This window comes from Adiantum capillus-veneris, chromosome 13 (genome assembly GCF_014529385.1).
Source record: "Adiantum capillus-veneris isolate H3 chromosome 13, ASM1452938v2, whole genome shotgun sequence".
In the NCBI taxonomy this organism is placed as follows: Eukaryota; Viridiplantae; Streptophyta; class Polypodiopsida; order Polypodiales; family Pteridaceae; genus Adiantum; species Adiantum capillus-veneris.
In genome coordinates, this window is record NC_140943.1 from 4,094,788 (window position 1) to 4,122,148 (window position 27,361).

The window sequence follows — 27,361 nt, forward strand, 5'->3', positions numbered from 1 at the left end:
GAGAAGATGACAAGATTAAGAATTGAATCATGGCTCTTGGTTGGATTTGCATTCCATAGCCAAGAGTGTTGGTGTAGGCTCTCAACCTCTCTACTTCCTTGGAGAAGGAGGTGGAGTTCCTCTACTTTCACCAAGTGAGAATGAATCCACAAAATGAGTGTGTGCGTGGTGTATACCCCCCTAGCACACCCCTTGCTTGCTTGGGGCGAGTTCTACTTTTTGCTTATGCCTCAAGCTCATTGGACCCCTCTCCCCATAGCCAATCATATGCACCATGCATTTCAAGTACATGGGTAGTCTTTGGACAAGTGTCCTCCTTACCCCTTAGAGAGAGAGAGAGCTTGAAAATATCTAGGTATTTGTTGAATGGAACTAGAAGCTCATTGGACCCCTCTTTATGCTAGCTAATATCATTCAAGCACACCATGTGGCTAAGCATAGGGAAAGTCTAACATGTGTCCCATGTGCCCATTGAGAAAAGGGTGCCCTTTGGGTGAGTGGGAGGTTAAGTCAAAGATTCCCCTAGCTTTGGGGCTTTCCCCCTCCGCACTACAAGAGGCTATTCATATTAGCGACGCTCACACAGCGACGCAAAAAAAATTAAATCCCGGCGTCACTATGAGCGTCGCAAATTTCTTTGGAAATTTGCGACGCTCATAGCGACGCCGACTGGGCTAAAAAAATAACAGAGCGCGCTCAAAAACTCAGATCTCAGATCTGAGTTTTTCGGCGCCCTCAAGCAAGGAGCAGGTAACGCTCTCCCTCTCTCTCTCTCTCTCTCTCTCTCTCTCTCTCTCTCTTTCTTCTCCACACACACACACACACACAAACACACACACACACACACACGAGGAGAGGAAGGAGAGCCAGGTATGCTCCTTCCCTCTCCTCACTCTTATGTTCCCTTCCCCTCTTTCTCTCTCCCTCTCTCTCTCTCTCACACACACACACATACACACACACATAGTGTTTTAGAGAGAGAGAGAGAGAGAGTACAAACATAAACAAAAACGCACACAAACATACATAAACAAAGAATGCACACACACATTGAGAGAGGAAAAGAGAGAGAGAGCATGCATAAACAAAAAACGCACGCATTGAGAGAGGAAAAGAGAGAGAGAACATGCATAAACAAAAACCGCACACATTGAGAGAGGAAAAGAGAGAGAAAACATGCATACGATCCAAAAAAACGCACACACATTGAGAGAGAAAGAGAGAGAAACTAATTTAACGTCGTAGGAAACTAATTAAAATTAAAAGACCTAAAGATCTAGCCGACGAGGAGTTGAACTCAAGACCTATTATTCAAGAGGGAAATGGCATAACCAATCTATCATACTTGGCATGGGTGATAGAAAGGTTATACCATTTATCTCTTTTTATTGGCACACACATCCACACACGCACACACACACAAGAAGAAGAGAGTTATAACATCGTAGGAAACTATCCTAAAAGACGTTAAAGATTAGGTTAGATGTAGACTTACGTTAAATTAGATTTAGGTTTATTTAAGTTAAATTAGATTAGATTTAGGTTTATTTTTAATTAGATTTACGTTTATTTACGCTAGATTTAGATTTACGTTATATTAGATTAGATTTAGGTCTCCATAGACTGCGATGCCTGCATGAAGCGGGTGAAGAAAGCCCTCAATGGAATATAGGGTATTGTTGCCTTCACTCATGGTGGGCTCCGTCGATCCAAAAGTAATGGTGAAATGTCTTCAGAAGATAGGGAAGAAGGTGGATCTTCAGGGCGGCAAGAGTCACTACATCCCCGACACAATGACCATCTAGACAACCTCTAGTCATTCAACAGCAACTTCAAAGTTAGTAACAAGAGCAAGAACGGTCTAAAGGGCCAATTGCTGTCGTCAGATGTGGATGGAGATGAGGCAGCGTCACCGCCGAAAGTTAACTCTCACATCTTTAGTGATGAGAATGCCAACTCTTGCCGAGTTATGTGAAAAATTATGTGTTAAATCAGTTTTAAGGTTCTTATAATCCCTGTTAGTTTAGTTCTTTGTTTTTAATATAACATAATTTATGTTAGATTTAGATTTATGTTATATTAGATTAGACTTAGGTTTATTTAGGTTTACCCACACACACACACACACACACACACACACACACACACACACACACAAGAAGAAGAGAGTTTTAACGTCGTAGGAAACTATCCCAAAGACGTTAAAGATTAGGTTAGATGTAGACTTACGTTAAATTAGATTTAGGTTTATTTTTAGTTAGATTTACGCTTATTTACGTTAGATCGAGTCCACGCAAGAATTACTTACGGTTTAGGGTTTAGAGTTAGACGAACAATGAAAAGATCTACTGTGAAAAGATGTTAAGATGCTGTGAAGTGCTACAGCTAGAGAAGAGGCAAAGGGGTTTTGTCCACTACATGCAGTATCATGTAGACGTGGGTGTGTAGATTTCTTGTACCCACAAATATAGGTATTGACCAATAAAGACGAGATTATAACCCGGTGGTTCTGATCTCCGTGCACCTCTAGACCGAGGTGTGCGGGGATTGGACATGACTAGAGAATGTGAGGTAGAGAGAGAGAGAGAGAGAGAGAGAGAGAGAGAGAGAGAGAGAGAGAGAGAGAGAGAGATAAGACGAAGAATGCCAATAGAATATTAAATTTGTTGTCCAGGTTATAAGATTTTTATCCTCATTATGAGTAGTGACGAGGATGTGGGACCGTCCAACCGAAACACCTATCTCTCAACGAGGGTGTTATGTCCTTGTAATCAATGCAAGCATGCTATGCGACGGACAAGACGTGTTTCTTTGCAGCACGTTCGCGAGTTTGGCGAGTTCGATCCATCTATTATAGATCGAGTTGTTGCCAATTATAACTCGTCGGACTCTGACGCTGACCAACAAGCAGCAATCTTGCAACCCAATAGACGTGTTCGCAGGCGCTTTGGTCAAGCAGCATATGTGAGGCCACAAGATGTAGCCTCTGACAGCTCGGGGGATGATCATGCAGAGCACATTCCCAACGAGGCAATTTTTGAGCCCGAGATTGATGAAATGATCGAGACGATCATGGATTCAGAAAGGCTTATCTATGATGATATGAAAAGTGAAGCCGATACGCCATTGTATAATGGAGCACGTATGTCTAGATTGAAAGCACTCCTGGTTCTTCTCAACATGCAGGCAAAGTTTGGATGGAGTGACACTAGCGTCACAGCGCTTTTCAGGTGATCTATTACAATTAGTTTACTTTAATAAAACTCTAAATGTATAATGATCTGATAGATTTTTACACAACTGTATCGTATTTTTATGTTGTGTAGATTGCTTAAAGAGCACATACTACCAGTTGACAATGTGATGCCAGATTCCCGAGATGAAGCAAGAAAGATTTTGCGAAACTTGGGGATGGATTACAATTCTATCCACGCTTGTCCTAATGACTGCATTCTTTTCAGAGGGGAATACATAGACATGGAGAAGTGTCCGAAATGTGATTCCGAAAGATATTGAGTAGATCTCCACAAGACAAAAATTCCACAAAAGGTTTTGTGACATTTTCCTCTGCTTCCTCGCATCAAGCATTTCTTCGAATGTAAGTCTATGGCCGCCCTAGCATCATGGCATGAGGAGAATAAATCTTCGGATGGTGTGCTATGAATTCTTGCAGATTGCGCAGCCTGGAAACATATAGATGGAACATGGTCGGATTTTGCCAGGGAAGCTCGAAATTTGCGCTTAGGCCTGGCTATGGATGGCGTAAATCCATTTGGTCAAAGATCAACATCTTACAGTGTATGGCCCGTTGTCATCGTCAACTACAACATTCCCCCGTGGTTGACTACGAAGAAGGGGCACCTATGGCTAAGCTTGATTGCGCCAGGGCGATATAAAGTGGAGAATATGGATGTGTATCTTCGTCCACTATTGGAAGAGCTACAACAATTGTGGATTGGCATAGCGGTGGTGGATATGAGCCGACACACAGGACGACGGAATGCTTTGATCAGAGGCATTCTAATGTGGACCATGCATGACTATCCCGGGCTAACAGAATGCTCAAGTGATCTATTGACACTCCTCACTCAGACACTGTAAATCTATGGAGCAAAGTTGACCTTGGGAGCCAGAGTTGACCTTAGAAATGTGGATCGTATGGAGCAATATTGGCCGCAAACAGCGTCTGATGGATCGATAAAACTCCCTAAAGCACCATGGATTTTCACAGGAGCCCAAGAACGCAAAGTAAAAGAGACCATTCGATCTTTGCGGACCCCCACTCGCGTAATGCACTCGCTCCGAACGTGTTTTACTAAAGACGGAAAGCTTACCGGTTTGAAGTCACACGATTGGCATAAAATGTGTCAGGTACGTTCATAGTGGACTTTAATATCATTGCATAAAATGTGGACTTTAATATCATTGCTGCACATACTTTACAGTTTATTTTACCGGTTGCCATTGAGGGATGTTTGTCTCTCAACATCCGTAACACAATCTACAAACTTGCAAAGCTGGTGCAATGGATCTCACAAAAGGAGATCAATGTAGACTCCATACCATTCGCCAAACTAAATGCTGCGGAGCTTGTGTGCATGTTTGAGAAACATTTTCCTACTACCATGCTAACCATTCAGGTGCATCTTCTTGTTCACATAGTTGATGAGGTGGAAATAGCTGGCACAGTTCATTCCAGATGGATGTTCTTCTTAGAACGTTTCATGAAAACGCTTAAGGGATATGTGCGTCAAAAGGCACGTCCGGACGGTAGCATGGCAGAAGGTTGGTTGGTATCAGAGTCCCTAGTGTACATTGGAGAGTGGCTAGACGGATTTGATAAAGCCCGGGACACGCTATGGCGAACCATAGATGATGAGCGCATATCTGGGATTGTCATGTGCAATCTCGGTGTTGAGAAGAAGATGACGGAAGATCTAGAGGCTAAAATCAACCGATTTTGCATGCTTCACAATCCAGTGATGCAAAAGTGGATTTCACAATATGAGGATGCAAAGCAAGAGCGACAAAGGACACGAATCGAGTGGAGACGGGGAAGACGACCACCGATGCACTATCCGACGGGTCTGGAGAGCCTACCAACCTTCATGAGCTTAAGATGGTTGCACAACCAATTGAAAAGCGCACAACAATGCGGTGACGAAGTGACTGAGGAAGAGTGGGAGTACTCTCGGGGTTGCGCGACCAAGGTAAGTTTGCAATGTACGACTAGCTAGTGACTTTATTTCTAAACGTTTGAACGGCCACTCATAATCTTTGTTCGTTGTAGTATAAGTCATACACAACAGCATGGTGTAAAGGTCGACATTTTAGGGTGGAACGGATCGACAAAAATCGTTTTACTCAAGATTGTGGAATCATGGCAAAATTTGAACAGTCTAGTCGACGACGTTCCTCTGATGCAGATCCTGTGGTGGTAGAACTCACTTACTTCGGCACGCTGCAAGAGATTTTGAGGATCGATTACAGAGGATTATTTGTCGACTTGTTCGACGTGCAATGGTTCAAGATAATCATTGAGGGTCGCAACGCTACTGTGCGTAGAGGAGAGTCTGGTTTTTTTGAGGTGGATTCTACTAAGAAATGGACTGACCTAAGAGACACTTTCGTACTACCAGAGCATTGTGAACAAGTAAGTATATAAATAGTTAACATCCCCCTTTTACAAGTTATGTGCTTGAAAGCTCTCATGTAAGTTATGTGGCTCTGGCAGGTAATATTTCATCCTACAAAGTCTACATCAAACTGGTGGTACGTCATAGAGGTAGCCCCTCGTAGTGCAAGGACGTATGAAGGCTACCATGTGCCAATCACAACGGCATCAATGGAGGAGATCAGAGAAGATGCTCAATCAGAAGCCGCTGCGGTGGTGCCAGACGAGCATCAAGATGCTACTACTCTATATGGGGTGCATGCAGAGGAGCTACAAAATGAAACAGAGGATATGTGTTTAAACGGAGAGCTCTATATAGATATAGGAAGTTATGCTGAGTTATGCGAGGATGAGAGAGAGATCTCTTAAAGCCACAAATATTGTATTTGAACAATTTTGCTCCGTGTTGTAAAAGCTCTGGCTCTCTAAGTAACTTCCATGGTGTATAACGCTCTTTTCTACTCGCGCTCACATCTTTTGATTGAAAATTCTAAGTTTTCGACTTGCCTCTTCTATCACTCAATTCATTGCGTCATTGTATTTATATGCGTCATTACGTCATTGTATTTAATGGTCTTTGCGTCATTGTCTACTCTATTCATTCAATATTAAGTTTAAATATTCGTGTGTTTAATGCAGGTATGGATGATGAGGAGTTTCTTTCTTCTTTGTCACCACAGCAGAGACAGTGGTACGTGGAGCGTCATCGCTCTGGCGCATCATCGCGTGTTCCTACTCCATCCGCATCTCCCTCTCTTTCGGAGCATTCGCCGCGCTCCGAAGCTTCGGCGTCGACGAGACGATCTTCACACTCGTCTAGACACCGGCGCTCTAGTGGTGGCGGTGGCGGTTGTTGTGGGGATTCCGCCGCCGATGCCTCCACACCGCCTCGTGTTCGACGAGGCTCTTTACCCTCCCCTTCTTTGCCCGCCCCCACACCAGCCACAGCATCGCCATCTACGCCAGGTTTTGCGCGGCTGACTGTTCCTAGCAGCTACACACCTCTACCTACTCCGCCAGGAGCCACCCCACTCGACACTCCTCGCTTTGGGGCCCAGACGCCGGTGGAGACACCTGACGTCCGTACCCACATCGACACGCCGCTAGAGACCCCTGCCGGGACACCTAGGTTCACGCGTCACCGGCCAGAGGGCTTGCCTTACTCCGTCGACATCAGCGGCGGCATCATCATGGATGATGACGGCAAGAAGGTGATCTCGCGCATGCGTGGTCTTTGCTCTCAGCTGTTTAGACACTACATACTAAACAAATGGAGTGAAGTACCAAGTGATTTAAAAAACAGAGTCATCAGCATACTTCATGATGAGTTTCCCGTTCCAACACCGGATTAGGGCTTCAATGAAGACCTGATGAAGATTCGAATGCGCGAATACTGCAAACACAAGCGTTCCGAAGTGCGAAAAGCAATCAAGAATGGGTGGAACAGGCCAGATTGGCTGGCCAAAGAAGATTGGAAGAATGCGAAGAAAGCAGCGCGCGAGAATCCCGACAAGTGGAAGCAACAATAGGATGCAGCCAGAGCGCGAGTAGAGGCAGGGAGCTCGCACCACTTGGGGAGCGGTGGATGGGCATCATTTGAGGCCGATTTTGTAAGTGTTTTGGCATTGCTCTTTATGTTCGATAGTTTAAGGTTTATGAGTTTTTTTATTCTAACATAATGAAATCTTTGTATGTTTTGACAGTGGTCGATGACAGGACGTGATCCCACACCGTACGAGCGCGAGTACGCAGGCAGGAAGGGCTTAAACGCCCTAATGGACATTCTCAGTTCTCGTGGCGGCATGGTTAGTATTAGGGTTTACTCTTTTCTATTTTTTGTATTGTTTTATAAATGTCGTTATATGTTTATACTTACTGAAAGCTGTCTTATAGTCTTTTTTTGCAGAATCCGACAAATACGCCGCTTGGACGCGATGAGACGTCTGACTAGACGACTTCTGTTTAGCCGTAGCTAGATAGCATTAGTTTAGAGTTTCTCATAGCTTATGTATCATGAGACGGATTTTATACGTCTTTTTGAACCATGTATATTATTACATTTGTCACCGCAGTTCCTTTTGCCAATCAATTCTTTATGCCTATGATGTTGTACAATTGTCATTATTACATTTGCCAATCAATTCATTTTGCGTATGATGTGTACAATTGTCAATTTTACGCTTGTCAATTTTGCAAACAATGCGTCTTGTGGGTGACTATTTTGGGTCTATTATCTACCCTTGCACTTTTTTTAAGAAGTGAATCAAGTACAATATGGTTGATGGGTGTGCCCTGTCACCAAAAAAAAATTCTCTCGGGCGTCGCTATAACCGTCGCTATTTATGGCTCTGTAGCGTCGCTATGAGCGTCGCTATAGTCTTCTGTGTAAACGTCGCTATAACCGTCGCTATATGCGTCGCTATGAGTGTCGCTATATAGCGACGCCTATAGCGACGGTTATAGCGACGCTCTCGTAGCGACGCTACTAGCGACGGTTTTAGCGACGCCGGGGGTTATAAAAACCCAGTGTATTTCCGTCGCTAACAGCGTCACAAGAGCACACAACCTCTTGTAGTGTCCGGTCTCTTTTTGACTCAAGCACCCCCCATGCATAGGAAGCTTCTCAAGCACCTTCCTCATCAAGCATGACAAGCACCTCAAGCACCTTAGTCATCAAGCACGACAAGCACCTCAAGCACCTTAGTCAGTAAGCACGACAAGCACCTCAAGCTTAGGTCGGGTTCCCACCTCAAGCTCAACCCTAGCTTGCCTAAGGTCAAAGGACTTTTAACACTAACTATTGAAGGTCTTTAATGAATCTAACCCTAAGGTCTTTTAATTTCCATTAGATACACATTGCTCTTTGATAGACTACCTCCTTTTGGACTTCTATTGAGATGTAACCATGTCTCCTTTTGGTTCCCTGTTGAGATAAGTCTAGAAGCACTTATTGCACATTGCTCTTGGGTAGACCGTAGACCGTACTCTCCTTTTGGACCCCTATTGAGATGTAACGATCTCTCCTTTTGGTCCCCTGCTGAGATAGGTCTAGAAGCACATGTCTCTATTCTAACTCTTGTTCCCGTTTATTCTCCCACATTAAATGATGAGTTTAATATGAGAAAATCATTTGGGTTAGCGTAGAGAAGAAAAAGCCTAGTCACTTGTCCATGTTACTTAGCGGGTAGAGGATCCCTTTTTACCCTACGACATCATGCCAAAATGGATGACTAATCCATTTGCTGCTTGGGCGACGTAGATGCCGCAAGTATGTCTGCTCTTTAGTTTATATCATACTTCCAAAGTAGAGTGACAAGTTTTACTTGGTGTTTGGGAGACGTCGTCACCACAAACATGATTCTAAGCATGTATTTAAATTTTGTGCACAATAAAAAGAGAACTAGTCTTATAAGACAAACATATTTTTCATTTAAAATGGATTTTCATATGCTTACTCTAGTGCAACATTGTAAGCATTGACAAGGTTCATATTATCCTTAAGCTAGGTTCTTTGCATCCATGTAGCATCTTTAAAAGGATAATTATTTAACTTAATAAGATATCGTCAGCTTATGTTATCGTTTCTTAATACCTTGTCTTCATGTCAAAGGATGTACTCAGATTGAAGTACTTCTTCTTGATCTTTGAGTTTTGGAGGGTTTGCAACTATTGCTTTTTTTGGTGGCGCTCCTTTGTAAGGCTTACGGAGGCTTTGATGGAAAACATTGTGTTGAGCCAATGGTTGGGCAACTTTAATTGATAAGCCATCTCATTAATTAGCTTAAGAATTTGAAAAGGACCATAGAATCTTTTTGCTAGTTTAGCATAATACTCTTGGTGGCTCGTAGGATTCTTGCCCCCCGTAGTATGCCTTAGACGAGCTTTGAGAAACTTTAGTCATATTCCTTAAAGTCTAAGGCTCTTTTGTTATTATTAGCAACAGCCCTTTTTGCCTTTGTTGTGAGATGGATATAACCATTTTAATCTTTGGAAAAGATTCTTGTAAGTCTTGGCTATATTCATCAATAGCGAAGATCTTCCCATGTACTTTAAGTAGTAAGGGTCTTTTGGATCTTCCCTCTTTAACCTTGAAGGGTGCTTACCCCATAGAAGTATATACAATGTCATTGTACGCATACTCTATAAGAGGCAGGTACTTCTCTAATTGAGAACATTGATCTACATCCATGACATAGGTGTTACCATATACATGTGGTAGTGATGTGTGTGAACACACTAGGACCGCCGGGGCATTTTTTCCCTCTTTAGGAGGTTTTTTCCCCCGTGCATTGTATATACGCCCATCACTCTAGGGCTATCTATCTTTCCATTGCACACTAAGGAATACACTCTCTATTGTGTGCCTTGAGCTTCCTTCGTCTTCTCCAAGCTGTGTGTGTTTCTCTGCAACCCTAATTCCAACAATAGGCTTTTAGCAGATTCAAGAATCGTTAGATTAGTTATTTCACATTGGTCATCCGTTTGTGGATGATAGGCCAAGAAAGATTAGTTGTGGGGGGGGGGGGGGGGGCACTATGTGTAGACCCCCTACATCATGTGTGTTCATTTCTCTCTCGAACGTGTACCCGCACGTGCACACACACACACGCACTCATGTAAAATGGAAAGAGAGGAGAGAGATATTATCTGGAATATGAATTCTTCTATCAACATCTACAAAAAGACCAACATTAAAGAGAGAGAGAGAGAGAGAGAGAGAGAGAGAGAGAGAGAGAGAGAGAGAGAGAGAGAGAGAGAGAGAATGTTCCACTTGGGTGAAGTTTGTTGATTTACCCTCATTTTTGTGGGCATCCATCAGAGGTCTCGGTACCTCCTTGAGTAAGATCCTCTTTTCACCAGAAACAAACCATTCCAATCAAAACAAGGCATGCATTATGTGGATAAAAGACAAACATCTTCTTGAGACCATGGAAATGGAGCTTCTCAAGATGGTGGTAGGATTTTTCTTTACCTCAAATGGGAAAATCTCTCTGGATCTTGTTACCATTTAGGAAAATTGGGATATTTTTTAACTAGCTTATCACCAAGAGAAGTAGAGTTGGTGCCCTTCTACCTAGGTAGTAAGATTTTAGTTTCCAAGGATCAAATGGGATATTTTTTAACTAGCTTATCACCAAGAGAAGTAGAGTTGGTGCCCTTCTACCTAGGTAGTAAGATTTTAGTTTCCAAGGATCAAATGGGATATTTTTTAACTAGCTTATCACCAAGAGAAGTAGAGTTGGTGCCCTTCTACCTAGGTAGTAAGATTTTAGTTTCCAAGGATCAAATATTTGGCTAGAGCCGTGGCTTTGTAGTAAAAAAAACAAGCTAGATCCTCTTTATCTAGACCATCCCCACCCCCTCAAGCTCACAGAGTCCTCTACTACTTGGAATTTCTAGAAACACTCCCAAAGGTACACCTAATTTGGTATCCTCATCTAGAAATCTTAAACCTCTAGACAAAGGCAAAAATAATACCAATTGCTTTCAACATGCAAAGAAAACTTTCAAACTGAGAAATGTGGATTTAAGATACAACTCTCCCAACATCTTTGATGTTCTTTTGGATATTCCTTCATTTGCGAGTTTGGGTGCTATTGATGCAATAGTTCACAGTCATAAAGATCACCACTCTTAAAAGAATCCCCCATGCATTTAGTTTGAAGTTAACATGGCACAATGATAGGCATTTTATATAAACTACTTGCTAAGTCTATTATATTGCTATCAGACTTCATCCACTATTGAGAACGTACATTCATAGCTCTCATTTTAGTTTAATTGGGGGGATCAAGCTTTTTTAATATTTTAGCAGTATAGATGAGCATTGAACACTCTCTCACGTCAAGGAAAGGTATGGTTCTCTTGTAGATTGACTTTACCTTGAATCCCAGGGAGTCCACTATGTAAAACTTGTATATAGCACGTGCAAACAAGAGGTATTTAAATAATCCCTTACTTGTATATTTTCAAGTATTATATGTACCCCTTATGTATGCATTTTATTTATTTTTTTAAGCCTTTATGTATGAAAATTTTCACTTTCTCAATTTAAAAAACCTTTATGTAAATACATTTTTCTATAAATGTACCTAATTATAAATCCCTTGTTTTGTTCACATGTGCTATCTCACATATTTCCTAGTGGACGCCCCGGCCTTTAAGTTTTTGACATAGTACATTGCGACCTCATCACTACTATTCTCAAAAAACTAAGGTTTGGCCCTAGAATAATCCAAGGCATCTATTTATTGGGAGAATAAATGGTAAATCAACGATCTTTATCAATGGAAGGCTTTCTCACCCTATCCAGATTGGTGGATGTATGAGGCAGGCCTTATACCCTCTCAGTGCACTACTATATGCTATAGCATATCACCCTTTATTTACCTATCTAGATATTCTAGCAAGCCAACAATACTTGCAAGGGCTGCAAATCAGGCATAAGTAGATGTTGGGGTAGGGCTTTGTAGATGACACCATTATGTTTTTAAAGGCCAACAACATCAATGTGAATAGATGTATGAATGCTTTGAAAACATACTCTATGGCTACTCATCTTCATTTTTGTGTTTGCAAATTTCATTTGATAGATGCTTTTGCAAGGCACTTTCATACACATTTAATTTGGCAAGTCAGAGGATACCTATTTGTATATTTTTAGGCATCTAGGTCCCGCAGGGGTGAATGCCACCTAGCAGGACTTGCAAAATTGGGTACTCAGAGAGTGTATGCAAAGGTTGCATCATGGAACTATTGATGAATGGCCCTTTCATGTTAAGATTAGCTAGATCAATCATATAGGCCATACTGACTCCCTATATTATATGTTGTACTTCATTCTTCTATTGGAATGGTCCAAAAAATAGCTTGCAAGCTTTTAGGTCAGTACTACTAAGATTTTTGTGGGGAAAAAATTCTCTTGCTTCTGCTATGATTAGTAGGGACTACATGGAATCTCGAATGGATGTAGGGGTCCTTGGGTTCTTACAACTAGACATGCATTCACATGCAAAAAGAGCAACCCTCATGAAACATATGTTTACTTTTGATATTGATCGATCAACATGCCTTTGGTTATTGATTGATGCATCTATGGTTTACTTTCATGTCTCTTCAAGTGTGCCCTAATGAGAAAAACTATCTTTTGCTACCCCTCTTAAGATTGGCTTTTCCAGTTCTCAAAAGATGATCAATCCTTGGAAATGTGTATGACCTGGTAGGGTAGAGTCAAATATACAGGTAATTCTTTGTCTTTGGAGAATGCATTTTGGTCCTTTGTTTTCAAGAAATTGGTGCATTAGTTTTGGCGATGAAAGCACCATCCTTTTACAAAAAAGGTGCTTGCTACATTTGTCAATCTCTAGACTCTTAGGATGGATTTAAACTTTTTTTTTGATAGCTAGGAGATAGTTCAAACTGCAATTTGGCTACAACATTCCTTGGAACTTTCTCTATGCACATGTCACTAGCTTTGGCATGCCTTGTTGCGTCCTGCTGGGAAAATTTTGAAAGAGAATCTTGGAGATGGATTTTACCAAAGATGTAATGGGCTTGAAGCTATTGTAGAAGAGTCTCTAGATGGTGGAAATGGGGACACCTATGGTCACGGTATTCAAGTTACTAGGTTTAAAGTCACCTTTGGTCTTTTGAATTTAGATGATGATGCATGATCGATTGTTTGTGGTTTATATGGTGCATGAGGAATAATGCTCATCTTGAACAACAAATGTATTTTAAAGGAGAACTCCATGTATACATGCTTAAAATTGGGATTTTAAACTTAGATATCATTGCTCACACTAGTATATGAGACAAAGGGCCATGCTTATAATGGGGTGAAATATTAACTTTTGCCAAAAAAGGAAAAAGCATGTCCATGGAGACTATTAGTCAGTATAAAATGGAGATATGCTACTGGGATTTGTTGATGGTCTATGCTATCCATATATCTACCATAGTACATATCACTAAAAAGATCTTAAAACAAGGAATCTAAATCTAAAATCTTCGACAAATCTTAATTTGATGTACAAAAATTTTACCATATGTCCACTTTATAAGAATATGTCCAATTTATAAGCATAAAACTACTAACAAGCCTAAATAGAATATGGTGTAAATGTGCTTAAATATGTAAAAAGGGAATCTCTCAAACGAATGTGTGTGTGTGTGTGTGTGTGTGTGTGTGTGTGTGTGTGTGTGTGTGTGTGTGTGAGAGAGAGAGAGAGAGAGAGAGAGAGGGGGGGGGGGGGAGACGTGATTTAATTATCAATGGGTTGGTGTATGTATACATGTGAGGAAAAATTTTAGTAAAATTTTAAATCAAATAAGCTTCGCTTAGGTGACTCCTCTATGATGCATATGTGAAGACCCCCCCCCCCCCCCCCCCCCCACCCCAACCCATTGTTGGCCCTTAAAACCCCTTCTAGTGTATCATGGGATCTGCATATAGGGAGTGATAACATGGATCATTCGGATGGCAAGGGATCACAAAGAAATTAATTGGGATCCCGGCTCTTTAATCTTGTATGGTTGGGCCTTTGGAAACCCCCCTCCAAGCCTCTCTCCCTAAGCACCTCACCGACATATGTTCCTCGAGCTCTATAAAAAAGCACAATCCTTTTTTTTAAAGCATTACTCACCATAGTGAGTAGATGATAATCCGATATTAAATATCTGGGGCCAAAAACATAAAGTTAAGCATGGGCGGGATGCATCGGATGGATCACCCTGCATGCCATGAGTTCTAGGCCCCACTTGCTTACCCTTGATTTAAGTTTTATTCGGGCTTGTGTGATCTAATTCTAAGGGTGGGCGAGGGGAGAAAGTTTCCTCATGTCGGTGTCTTGTGGAGGGATGTTAGTGTATATAATTGTATTACTTGTTCGATCATCTACATATAAAGTTTGGCATGTTTGCGATCTAAAGAGGCGACAGCCAAGAGACAAAAATACCAAAGGAGGCTAGACATTACTTCCACATGTCTTTACTTTTAAGGTTTGCAGAAGGGTCATGTAAGAGTGTTGTTGCTCAAAAAGCATGGAGGACTTTTGGTCAATGAGAGTTAACATGCTAAGAATCTGGTTGTATTTCTACTTCTTGTGGAGGTGGCCCAATCCAAGAATGCCAAATGGGCCAATGGCAGCCGTGCACGTCTTGTATTTATGGTGATGAGCAATGAGCACTTGGCAGTGACCAGCTTCCTCACGTTAAAAAAAAAATAAAGATAGCTTTTGAGAAAGATCAGAATGTCATGTCATGTCTTGTGGGCTGATGGGTGCGTTGTCGAGTGGAAAAAAACAAAGGTTTCTTGTTGTCGACAACTCTAGAAAATGCAGACGCTTTTATGAGTGTGGAGTGTGAACTCTCTCTCTCTCTCTCTCTCTCTCTCTCTCTCTCTCACAGAGAGCCGCACCTGATCATGGGCCGAGCTGCCGAGGAGTCGGTTGAGCGCCGTGGAAAACGGGTACATTCCCTGCAAAGATATATAGATGCACGTGGCCACATTAGCTACACTCTGCATATTAATCTTCCTTGTTATAAGCACTGTGGCGCTGCGCTAATTAAAGAGGATAGACAGTACAAGCTCTTATCAACAGCTCACAGTCGGCTTATAGATTGACTCATCTGCAGCAGCAGTGGAACGTAGCTCATTAATAGGGTCGGCCTTCATAACCCCGCCACCTCGCACCAACATCCTGCAGCTCAATATGTCTGCCCCTAATTCACCGCCTCTCATATTCTCTTGTGCCCTTAGTATATTCTTGCTGCAGTTGCTAATTATCGCTCCCAGTGAGCTAATTAGTAGTGTATCCGCCAGATCTGCACCGAGCCGTAACATACAGCCGCGCTCACCACCCACCACTACTGGTACTACTGCTGCCATAGACCGCGACAACTCAAGCTCTCACGAGTCGCCGGATAATGAGCTACAAAGGGAAAGCTTGCAGTGGGAGGATGTAAGTAGCACTAACAGCTCAAGAACGTTGAGGGCATCTCAAATTAACCGCCACCCTCCGGTGCCACCATCGGGCCCAAGCCCCGGCGGAAACCAGAGCATCACGCGACGACAGCCTGCTCGTATGATCGGCCGGCCTTAGCCCCACAATGTACTATACATGTAATTAGATAGCACTGCCATATTACGCCAGCTAACTCTTACTCATATTGATGGACAAGAACTTATGTAACATTTCTCACTATAAAATCACACATGACAAAAAATTCACACTTGGCGGCACAGGTGACAGTAGGCGGCACAGTTTATTGAGATTTAGCTCGTGTTGGAGGGCACCGGCACAGAAGTTCTGATGCTGACATTCGTACACTGTAATTCTGGCTGCTGGGCACTGATTGGCCTTGCTGGGCACTGATTGGCCTGCTGATATTGGCACAGGCGATCACTGCATAGGCGATGGTGCTTGTGGAATTCAGATTGCTGATGTGGCTCCCGAGTCCCGCAGCATGATTATGGCCACTGAGTTGTCAGCAGCACCAGGTTGCAAGACATTGGCTGCCGGTCATTACTGCACCCTAGATTATAGAAGCTGAGGTGGCATCCATCCACATTTTGCATGGCTGATTCCGCTAAATAAGGTAAAGGCGATGGACGGACACGATCCGATCCGCTGCCCCCGACCCCCAAACTTGACGGAATGATAAAGTTGGGTTTTTTAAGCACAATTCATACGTGTCCCATCTAATCTAATCTAATAATAAGGAATGTAGCTTGTTGTAAGTGACTCACAAATATAACTTAACTAGATTATGCAATCAAAGATTCCAGCCACAAATTTGTACCACAAAATGCATCATGTCACAAAGTCTCGTTTTTACAAAACAACACGCCTAATCCTGCAAAAACACAAAGTAAGGCTTTATGAGAGAAAAACTCGGGTACCTTCCTTGCACATATTATGAATCTCAAAGAACATGAGAAGGAAATTATGAGTACCTTCCTTCTCATGAAAATAGCAAGAAGTAGGATGATTTGAATATTCACCTTCTCATGGAAATGGCAAGAAATAGGACGATTTATAAATTCATCTATGTACCTCAACTTTCAAATTGCCTTAACCATGGCAAGGCAAAATTGTTGACACACATGTACCTCAGCCATTCACTTCTCTCACTACATCGCAAAGCCGTCTGGTTGGCAAGTTCCTTGCATGAGTAATTTGTCCTTCATGGAAAGAGGCAAGAAAACCCTCGGTGATCATGCACCTGCACCTGCACATGCTATTGGTGGCAGTTCACTCGCATGGTTGTACGAGTGCAAATCCATAGGAACGATATCTTTGAGAGAGAGAGAGAGAGAGAGAGAGTAGAGATACTAAAGATCATCTATATGGCGAAGGAAGCAGGGATCTCCAGTTGACTGGGCTTCAGTCCCTCCTGCAAAGAATGGCGCCCTACCTCTGTGCAATCTCTCTCTCTCTCTCTCTCTCTCTCTCAAATGGAAGGACTGTGCAATGCGTCGCTTGGAAGCCGGAAAGAGGGCTTATTATGTATTTGAGAACATGTGCAATGCAGGAGAGATCAAGTGTTGGGCTCTCAAAAAGTACCTCTTTGACACATTGGTGACACCGGTGCTTCTTTATGGAGTGGAGGTGTGGGGTGGAAGCATCGGGAAGTCTACTTGGAAAGAGTTTGAGAATGTCCAAAAGCGTTTTCTCACCAACTTTAATTCTCCAAGTCAAGACACAAACACCCTACATGCTCTTACTTCTTGAGTCCGGATCGCTTCCCATTGAGGTCTTGGGCATGGAAAGGGTTGTGGAGTACATGCGTAAGACACAACGTAGCCCTTTGCATCGACTTCCTAGAATCGCATATGAAGCAAGTCAAAAGGTTCAAAAGACATGTAAGAGCAAAATACTAAGTTCGGGGTGGATGCTTGATATCAAGAAATGGTTTGGAAGATGGGATGCATGTCACTTGGTCAAGGATGCGTCGATCGACTCCCAAGTTAATGAGGCCTTCTTACAACGCCAATGTATCATGGCTTGGGAGAAATCCGGAGGTTCTCGCTTCAGCCATTACACCACACACGTTGCCCCAAACTACAAATCTCTCTTCTTCTCGGAACGAGGTAACCGAACCCATTCCTACATCCTTGAGCCCATCCCGTTGAGTGCGATCCGCACCATTGCCTCCATTCGTCTTAGCTCCCATTCTCTACGCTGCGAGACAGGACGTTGGGGCACTGGCGAGGAGTGTCATCGACTTTGCACCTTATGCCCTCGTCAAGTGCGAGAGAGTGAGTACCACACACTACTTGAGTGCTCAGCTTTTGACCACATTAGGTCCTCTTTTCCCCATATATTCAGCCATGAGCTCTCCCTACATACCTTCCTCTCCCAACCACGATGTGGACTCTCTATTGCGACACTCATTTCAGCCATTTTTGAGCATCGAGAGTCACTTATGAACTCCACTCACACCACGTGACATGTTCATTTGGTCCCATAGGTCATATTTGACCTCCCAGGACGATAATAGAACTATCTATCTCTCTCTCTCTCTCTCTCTCTCTCTCTCTCTCTCTCTCTCTCTCTCTAAAAGACCTGTGGCGCCCTCAACGCTCATGAGCCTCCTGGCGCCCTTCTGCATCGATGATTGACGGACCAGCATGCACGCCACCTCTCTATGTTCATGAGTCCCTGCGCTGACAAGAACCATGTTCACCTCAGCTCTGGCTTGTCTCTCACATCGCACAGAGAAATACAACCCATCTGAGTTCACTTCACACTCAGCTGGGAATTAGGCAGCGTCGGAGATTACATCTAAAATCCAAATTTGAAATTTAGCTCTAAACTTTAAATTTGAAGGTGGGAAAGTGGACTCTTCAAATCAAATCAATTTACCTCTAGAATTTTATGTGTGTGAGTTTTCTAAATACTTTAGGAAAATTTTTATTTACTTGGTACGGACGTATTCACTTGGCATGGACTAGGCCATTATCCTTGAGCCGAATCGCACAGCAGCCTTTGCCATCTTCTTTTAATGTTCTCTCCCAAAAGTAGCTCATGCATGCTTTTTGGCGTGCAGAAGGGCGAGGGTGACTTAAAAGCTTTAGACTTGTCCCTTGTTTCGGAGGTCTACACAAAGCTAGAAGCCAACATCGACTATTCTAACAAAGCGTAAGCAAAGTTTATGATTGATCACCCCCAGAGGAGTTAGAAGCATGAAACATTTTCCAAAAGCCTAAAAAAGAATGGTGTTGAGCTTCCTAAGTACTTCACTACAATTTGCTCACCATCATTTTTGTCCCTTGATGAATCAAAGCTCTGCATAAGGAGCTTGAGCATGAGGGTAAGTTGAAAGAAGAGGAACAACACAAAAGCATTAGTGATGATAGACATGAGAGCATCAGTGAGCACTACAGTCGACACAATGGCAAAAGTTGCATGAGAGATGATGATGGAGATCAAAGTCAACACAATGATTGAGATTGCGATAAACATTGTCCACACGAAAGTAGGTATGAAAGATGAAGAGACTAGGACAGAGGGGATGAATATAGAAGGGTTCATAGCGAGATGGATGGTGATCGAACGACTCACAAACATTAGGAGAAATATGAACCTTGCATGTGCCTGGTAAGGAATCTTAATTTTTAGGGATTAAGGCTAATGTAGTGTGGGGTTTAGGGGGCAAGGGCATTGAAGAAGGTAGTTTTGAGTAGGTTTTTCTAGCCTTTTTTTTAGACAAATGTAGGATGTGGACAAAGGGTTACTTTCTCTCTCTAGTTTTTTTAAAGTGAAGGAAGCATAGAGGTGTGTCCACATAATAAAAAACGTGGATCATAAAGAGACAAAATTTGACTTTTAAAAAAAAAATAATCATTTTTACTTGTTTCTAACTTAAAACTCCCTCCCAACATATATACATATCCAAAAATCATTTTTTGACCCATTTTTTAATCCATAAGCTTAGAAAGTCCATTTTTTCAAAACTCTTTCCCCCCAAAAAGTAATAAACATTTTGTTCTCTCCTCCTCTTCCCTCCTCTCTCTCTCTCTCCCTCTCCTCTCCCTCCTTGCCCCTACCTTCCTCCTCCTCCCCAATCTCTCCCTCCCCCCCCTACCTCCTTCTCTCCTTCCATCTTCCTCAACCTTTGTACCCTTCCCCCTCTATCTTTTCATCATTTGCTTCCTCACGCAACAGCTTCCATGGTGCTCACGGACATCACCAATGGTTTGCTTCCACCACCACGTACTCCGCACACCAAAAGCATACATATTTGCTTACCCGCGGTATTTGCACCGAAGACCACTAGTGAAGGTGATCAAAGGTCATCACAGGAACGTCACACCGCTTGTGAGACCAATGTTGACGTTTGGGTGGATGGCCATTTGTACCCTTACGATCCTATAAGCCGCTTCCATCCACACCGTTTAATAGCCTTTCCACATTTCTTCAATTTCTTGGGAGGGGAGAAGCAGGTTCGTTAGGCTATTGCAAGCGGTTGTGTATGGGTGCAGGTGCTTCTTTGCATATGTGGATGCACGAATGTCAAGCTCTTCACCTCAAGACGACGGCATTACAAGAGAGTGTTGCCTCTTCGGAGAGGGTAGTTAAAACTCTTGAACAACAAATGCAAGAAAAGGAGTCTCACATCTAGAAGCTTACCAACACCATCACATACTTGAAAGAAACACCCCTTGGTGCAAGGGAACGCAAACGCACGTATTCATCCATTGAAACTCTTGCACATTCGGGAGGAGCACGCAAACGACGAGTTACAGCCACAAGGTGATTTGGTCTCTACTTGCATGATGCATTCTTACTTCACACTATTTTCTAACATTTATGTTTATTTGTTGCTAGAAACTTCATCCAGGAGGCATGCGGTGGAACAAGCCAAGATGATCGAGTCAACCTTCTTACTAGTTGTCTCAATACCCAGGACGTGATTTCTATCTTACAATCACCTGGAGGTAAGCACATTAAGGATGCAGTCACCAAGGACCTTATGTGTAAATTAAGAAATGTGGTTAGTGATGATGACATTCAACAAGCTTGTGATGAGGCTGGAATCAACACCAAAGCTTATCAGGCTATTTTCCAACTCCTAAAGGATGCCCTCAAAGAACATGGCATTGTGGAAAACCTATTTCCCGTTCCTCACAAGGTCAAGCTCGAAAAGAAGGCCACAAACGAAGATGTGTTCTCCCGCATTGGGACATACCTACGCATTGAGGACACAATGCCAACTTCGCTTTATGGTTCGTGCACAACAAAGACAAGGGGAAAAGGTAAGAAACAATCCATAAGACCTTCGGAGAAGGGCTTTCCTTACACAATGTGGAACAATATTTTCGTGGATCTTAGAAGGCTTCAAAAAGCCATGCTTAGATTTTCGAGTTACCTGAAGAAGGTGACACACTTTACTTTTTTCTTTGGTATTATTCTTGTTATAACTCTGAAGTTTAAGGTCTTAGCACTATTTATTTTGTAGTGCTTGGCACAAAAATCGCTTTTGTGCTGAAACTCGATGAGTGTCAAATAGTGAAAGGCCTAAGGTTAGAGAGGCTAAGTGTCACTCTAATGAAGGAGGCCCTTTTGCAAACCAAGCGAAGGGATTCAGTCGAGCCATCTCCCACCCCATCTTTTAGCGTGCAATCAGAGAAAGACATTTGGTGGTTGGGTGCTATTGAGGTGCCCAAAGAGACCAATGGAGTACTTTCATGGATTTTTGAGAGAACTCCATGGATCACAGAAGTAATACACTCTCAAATTGCAGGTCAGAAGTTGGAGATTGAGGGTTTTGGTAGTTATGATGTGGAGTGGCACTTAGGTGGGGATTTGAAGACCATAAAGTGTTTGCTTGGCTGCAAACAAGGGGCTTCTTCTCTCATGCCTTGTCCATTTTGCACTCGAGGGTACAAACCTAATGGAAACAAATCACATAAGAGCACTGCAAAGGCCGGTTCCATCCTTCCATGACAAGGGCATAGAGAACAAGGGTTAGATTTTTGTGATGTCTGAGATGAAGGTAGAGAATGGGAAGCGTCTATTCTGACATGTCCCATGCTCAATGCCCTAGACCGTGATCAAAAAGACCACGCTTGGAATCCAATCTTTCGATTTCCTCTATCGAATGTACATTTTTGTACATTACACGCATTCATGCGCATTTTTGATAGGCTATTGAAGCTCCACATTGACTATGCTTTCACAATGAAACCGTTGGAAAAGTCCCAGGAAGCGATCGAAAGAGTGGAGGTACTCTTGAATTCCATTGGCTGTCACGGTGGAAATGCGTCTATCGTTGCTGCAAAAAACACAGGGGAGGCCCATGAAATTGCTCAACAAGTGTCAATGAGTGGGCAAAAAGCTAGACACTTTTTGAAGAAAGTTTCCCAAGGAAAGCCAAGTCGATATGATGCTCAAAACAACTCCAACCAGCAAGCAGGTAACCTTTGGGAGCTTTGGAAGGAGTTATGCAAAGCTACTACCGACAGTGATTGAAATGGCGAGCTTTCAAACAAGCGCAAGCAAGTTTGGGCACATTTTGATAAAATGGTCAAGCTTATGGGCCTTAACAGCACAACAGAAGAACAACGCCAATCATTTGAAGAAGCCTTGGTGGATTTTACCAAGGTCTTCACCCTTTCTTGAGGTGAAAATAACATCACACATTACATGGTAAGTCATTTTACATGGTGTATTCATTACAAGGGATTGTTTTTATTTAATAATGTGGATCTTTTACTCATGTGAACAAGATATCTTGTTTGCGCATGGTGCATTTTTTATGCACAAGTATGGATCGCTTGAAATTTTTAGCACTCAAGGCATTGATCGAGAAGTCCCATTATCGAGCAAGGGGAGTGTACTTCAAAAATACTCGACATGGTGGTGGAATGGTGCAATCCAATTATTTGGAGGAGATGTTCAATTGGTTTTTTCGCACAACATTTGCTCGTAAGCTCACAATGGAGCGTGCGCGACAATCCAAGATTGCTATTGAAGTGCGGAAATGGAGTCGTCAAGAGCATAGCAACAAGTGGCAAATGTCGCAAGGTCCCACCAAGCATGCTGCATGGCGGCGATGCAGAGTGCGACAAGGATCAAAGTGGATATTGCGCGAGTCACTAAACGTGAACACAGGGTCCAACTCTTAGTGACATGTTTATTTAAAAAATAATACCTTTTTAAAAAAATTTAGTGTGAACAGGGCCCTTTTTAAATGGGCCCTTATAAATATTGCATGCTCTCATAAACCACTCATTTCTTAAGAACAGGTGAGCTCTTACAAACGAAATGGCGCGCACCAAACAAACCGCGAAAGAGCATCCGCCTGCCAACAAAAACACCCTCGAAGGATGTGAGAAGCTGTCATGGCTTAAAGGCACAAGAAAACGGCCACGAACGCCTGGCCGTTCCAGGAACTCATCTGGTAGTGGGCATGGTGGTAGGGCACGAGAGCCATCAAGGACTATTGAATCTCCACCTCCTCAAGATATAACACCTAGAAGGAGAATGAAGCAACGTGCCCAGCGCTGGAGAGAAGTAGAGGGCCAGCAAACAATAGAGTCTGCTAGGGAGCAGCCGTCGCGCCACCAATCACAAGCAGGACCATCCAGGACTCGGGTGGTCCATACAGACACTGAATCAGAGAGTGAGCCACCATGGCTGCGAGAAAAAATACCGCGCACACACAGGGTGGCCATTGGGGGGAAGACATTGCCTGGAGGCCAGGGAGCTCACCCCACACGACAAGATCCGCGAGCCAAGGGAAGAGGAAGAATCAGAAGAGGCTGCAGAACCAGCCCCTAAGCATGTAAACAGGCGCAAGTCTAAGTTTTTCAAGAAGCCTAAACGCCGCCCGCCAGCAGATGTGCAAGTGCCCCCAAGACAACCGCAGCGGCGCCGAAAAATAGCAAGGGCATTTGCAGAAATCCGCCACTACCAGAAGACGACGGAGCTTTTGATTCGACGCGCCCCCTTTGCTCGCACTGTGAAGGAGGTGCTTCAAAGCCATGGAAATTAGTATAGAATGCAAGCAATAGCACTAGAGGCTATTCAAGAAGCTGCAGAGGCCCACATCATTTGGGTGTTGGAAGATACCAACCTATGCGCCATACATGCAAAGCGAGTGACAATACAACCAAAAGATATGCAGCTTGCACGTCGATTGCGATGAGACTTCGAGCATTAGCCGAAGTTACCCCTCTTTTTGTATTGCACACCCTTATCTTTGTAATGATTTGACTTTCCAATGACAAAATGATCAACAATTGTGTCTACTATGTCTATTATCTTTGTAATGAAATGAATTTGTAATTTCAAGTTCTGTATGTAATTTCAGTCAATTTCAATAAATTTGTGCTTTTTAAGTATCCTTGGGGGTAGATAAGCCTATAAGGGGCAAAGAAAAGCCTGGCCACAAGGGCGCGCAAATGGCCCATCCATCAGTTTTGGATGGGCCATTTGCACTACAAGAGGTTATGTGCTCTTGTGACGCTCTTAGCGACGGAAATACACTGGGTTTTTATAACCCCCGGCGTCGCTATAAGCGTCGCTAAAAGCGTCGCTAAAAGCGTCGCTAAAAGCGTCGCTACGAGAGCGTCGCTATATGCGTCGCTATAGGCGTCGCTATAAGCGTCGCTATAGGCGTCGCTATATAGCGACGCTTATAGCGACGCCTATAGCGACGCTTATAGCGACGCTCTCACAGAAGAGTATAGCGACGCATATAGCGACGCTACAGAGCCATAAATAGCGACGCTTATAGCGACGCCCGAGAGAATTTTTTTTTGGTGGCAGGGCATTGAATGCCCTGCCACCCATCAACCATATTGTACTTGATTCACTTTTTAAAAAAAGTGCAAAGGTAAATAATAGACCCAAAATAGTCACCCACAAGACGCATTGTTTGCAAAATTGACAATTGTACACATCATAGACAAACTGAATTGATTGGCAAATGTAATAATGACAATTGTACAACATCATAGGCATAAAGAATTGATTGGCAAAAGGAATTGCGGTGACAAATGTAATAATATACATGGTTCAAAAAGACGTATAAAATCCGTCTCATGATACATAAGCTATGAGAAACCCTAAACTAATGCTATCTAGCTACGGCTAAACTGACGTCGTCTAATCAGACGTCTCATCGCGTCCAAGCGGCGTATCTGTCGGATTCTGCAAAAAAAGACAATAAGACAGTTTTCAGTAAGTATAAACATATAACGACATTTATAAAACAATACAAAAAATAAAAAAGAGTAAACCGTAATACTAACCATGCCGCTGCGAGAACTGAGAATGTCCATCAGGGCGTTTAAGCCCTTCCTGCCTGCGTACTCGCGCTCGTACGGTGTGGGATCACGTCCTGTCATCGACCACTGTCAAAACATACAAAGATTTCATTATGTTAGAACTAAAAAACTCATAAACCCTAAACTATCGAACATCAATAAAGAGCAATGTGAAAAGACTTACAAAATCGGCCTCAAATGATGCCCATCCACCGCTCCCCAAGTGGTGCGAGCTCCCTGCCTCTACTCGCGCTCTGGCTGCATCTTTTTGTTGCTTCCACTTGTCGGGATTCTCGCGCGCTGCTTTCTTCGCATTCTTCCAATCTTCTTTGGCCAGCCAATCTGGCCTATTCCACCCATTCTTGATTGCTTTTTGCACTTCGGAACGCTTGTGTTTGCAGTATTCGCGCATTCGAATCTTCATCAGGTCTTCATTGAAGCGCTGATCCCGTGTTGGAACGGGAAACTCATCATGAAGTATGCTGATGACTCTGTTTTTTAAATCACTTGGTACTTCACTCCATTTGTTTAGTATATAGTGTCTAAACAGCTGAGAGCAAAGACCACGCATGCGCGAGATCACCTTCTTGCCGTCATCATCCATGATGATGCCGCCGCTGATGTCGACGGAGTAAGGCAAGCCCTCTGGCCGGTGACGCGTGAACCTGGGTGTCCCGGCAGGGGTCTCTAGCGGCGTGTCGATGGGGGTACGGACGTCAGGTGTCTCCACCGCGCGTCTGGGCCCCGAAGCGAGGAGTGTCGAGTGGGGTGGCTCCTGGCGGAGTAGGTAGAGGTGTGTAGCTTCTAGGAACAGTCAGCCGTGCAAAACCTGGCGTAGACGGCGATGCTGTGGCTGGTGTGGGGGCGGGCAAAGAAGGGGAGGGTAAAGAGCCTCGTCGAACACGAGGCGGTGTGGAGGCATCGGTGGCGGAATCCCCACAACAACCGCCACCGCCACCACTAGAGCGCCGGTGTCTAGAAGAGTGTGACGCTCGTCTCGTCGACGCCGAAGCTTCGGAGCGCGCCGAATGCTCCGAAAGAGAGGGAGATGCGGATGGTGTAGGAACGCGCGATGATGCGCTAGAGCGATGACGCTCCACGTACCACTGTCTCTGCTGCGGTGACAAAGAAGAAAGAAACTCCTCATCATCCACACCTGCATTAAACACACGAATATTTAAACTTAATATTGAATGAATAGAGTAGACAATGACGCAAATACCATTAAATACAATGACGTAATGACGCATATAAATACAATGACGCAATGAATCGAGTGGTAGAAGAGGCAAGTCAAAAACTCAGAATTTTCAATCAAAAGAGCTAGAGCTTTTACAGCACGGAGCAAAATTGTTCAAATACAATATTTGTGGCTTTAAGAGATCTCTCTCTCATCCTCGCATAACTCAGCATAACTTCCTATATCTATATAGAGCTCTCCGTTTAAACACATATCCTCTGTTTCATTTTGTAGCTCCTCTGCATGCACCCCATATAGAGCAGTAGCATCTTGATGCTCGTCTGGCACCACCGCAGCGGCTTCTGATTGAGCATCTTCTCTGATCTCCTCCATTGATGTCGTTGTGATTGGCACATGGTAGCCTTCATACGTCCTTGCACTACGAGGGGCTACCTCTATGACGTACCACCAGTTTGATGTAGACTTTGTAGGATGAAATACTACCTGCCAGAGCCACATAACTTACATGAGAGCTTTCAAGCACATAACTTGTAAAAGGGGGATGTTAACTATTTATATACTTACTTGTTCACAATGCTCGGGTAGTACGAAAGTGTCTCTTAGGTCAGTCCATTTCTTAGTAGAATCCACCTCAAGAAAACCAGACTCTCCTCTACGCACAGTAGCGTTTCGACCCTCCATGATTATCTTGAACCATTGCACGTCGAACAAGTCGACAAAAAATCCTCTGTAATCGATCCTCAAAATCTCTTGCAGCGTGCCGAAGTAAGTGAGTTCCGCCACCACGGGATCTGCATCAGAGGAACGTCGTCGATTACAAGGACATAAGACCCTCGTTGAGAGATAGGTGTTTCGGTTGGACGGTCCCACATCCTCGTCGCTACTCATAATGAGGATAAAAAACTTATAACCTAGACAACAAATTTAATATTCTATTGGCATTCTTCATCTTATCTCTCTCTCTCTCTCTCTCTCTCTCTCTCTCTCTCTCTCTCTCTCTCTCTCTCTCTCTCTCTCTCTTTACCTCACATTCTCTAGTCATGTCCAATCCCCGCACCCTCGGTCTAGAGGTGCACGGAGATCAGAACCACCGGGTTATAATCTCGTCTTTATTGGTCAATACCTATATTTGTGGGTACAAGAAATCTAGACACCCACGTCTACATGATACTGCATGTAGTGGACAAAATCCCTTTGCCTCTTCTCT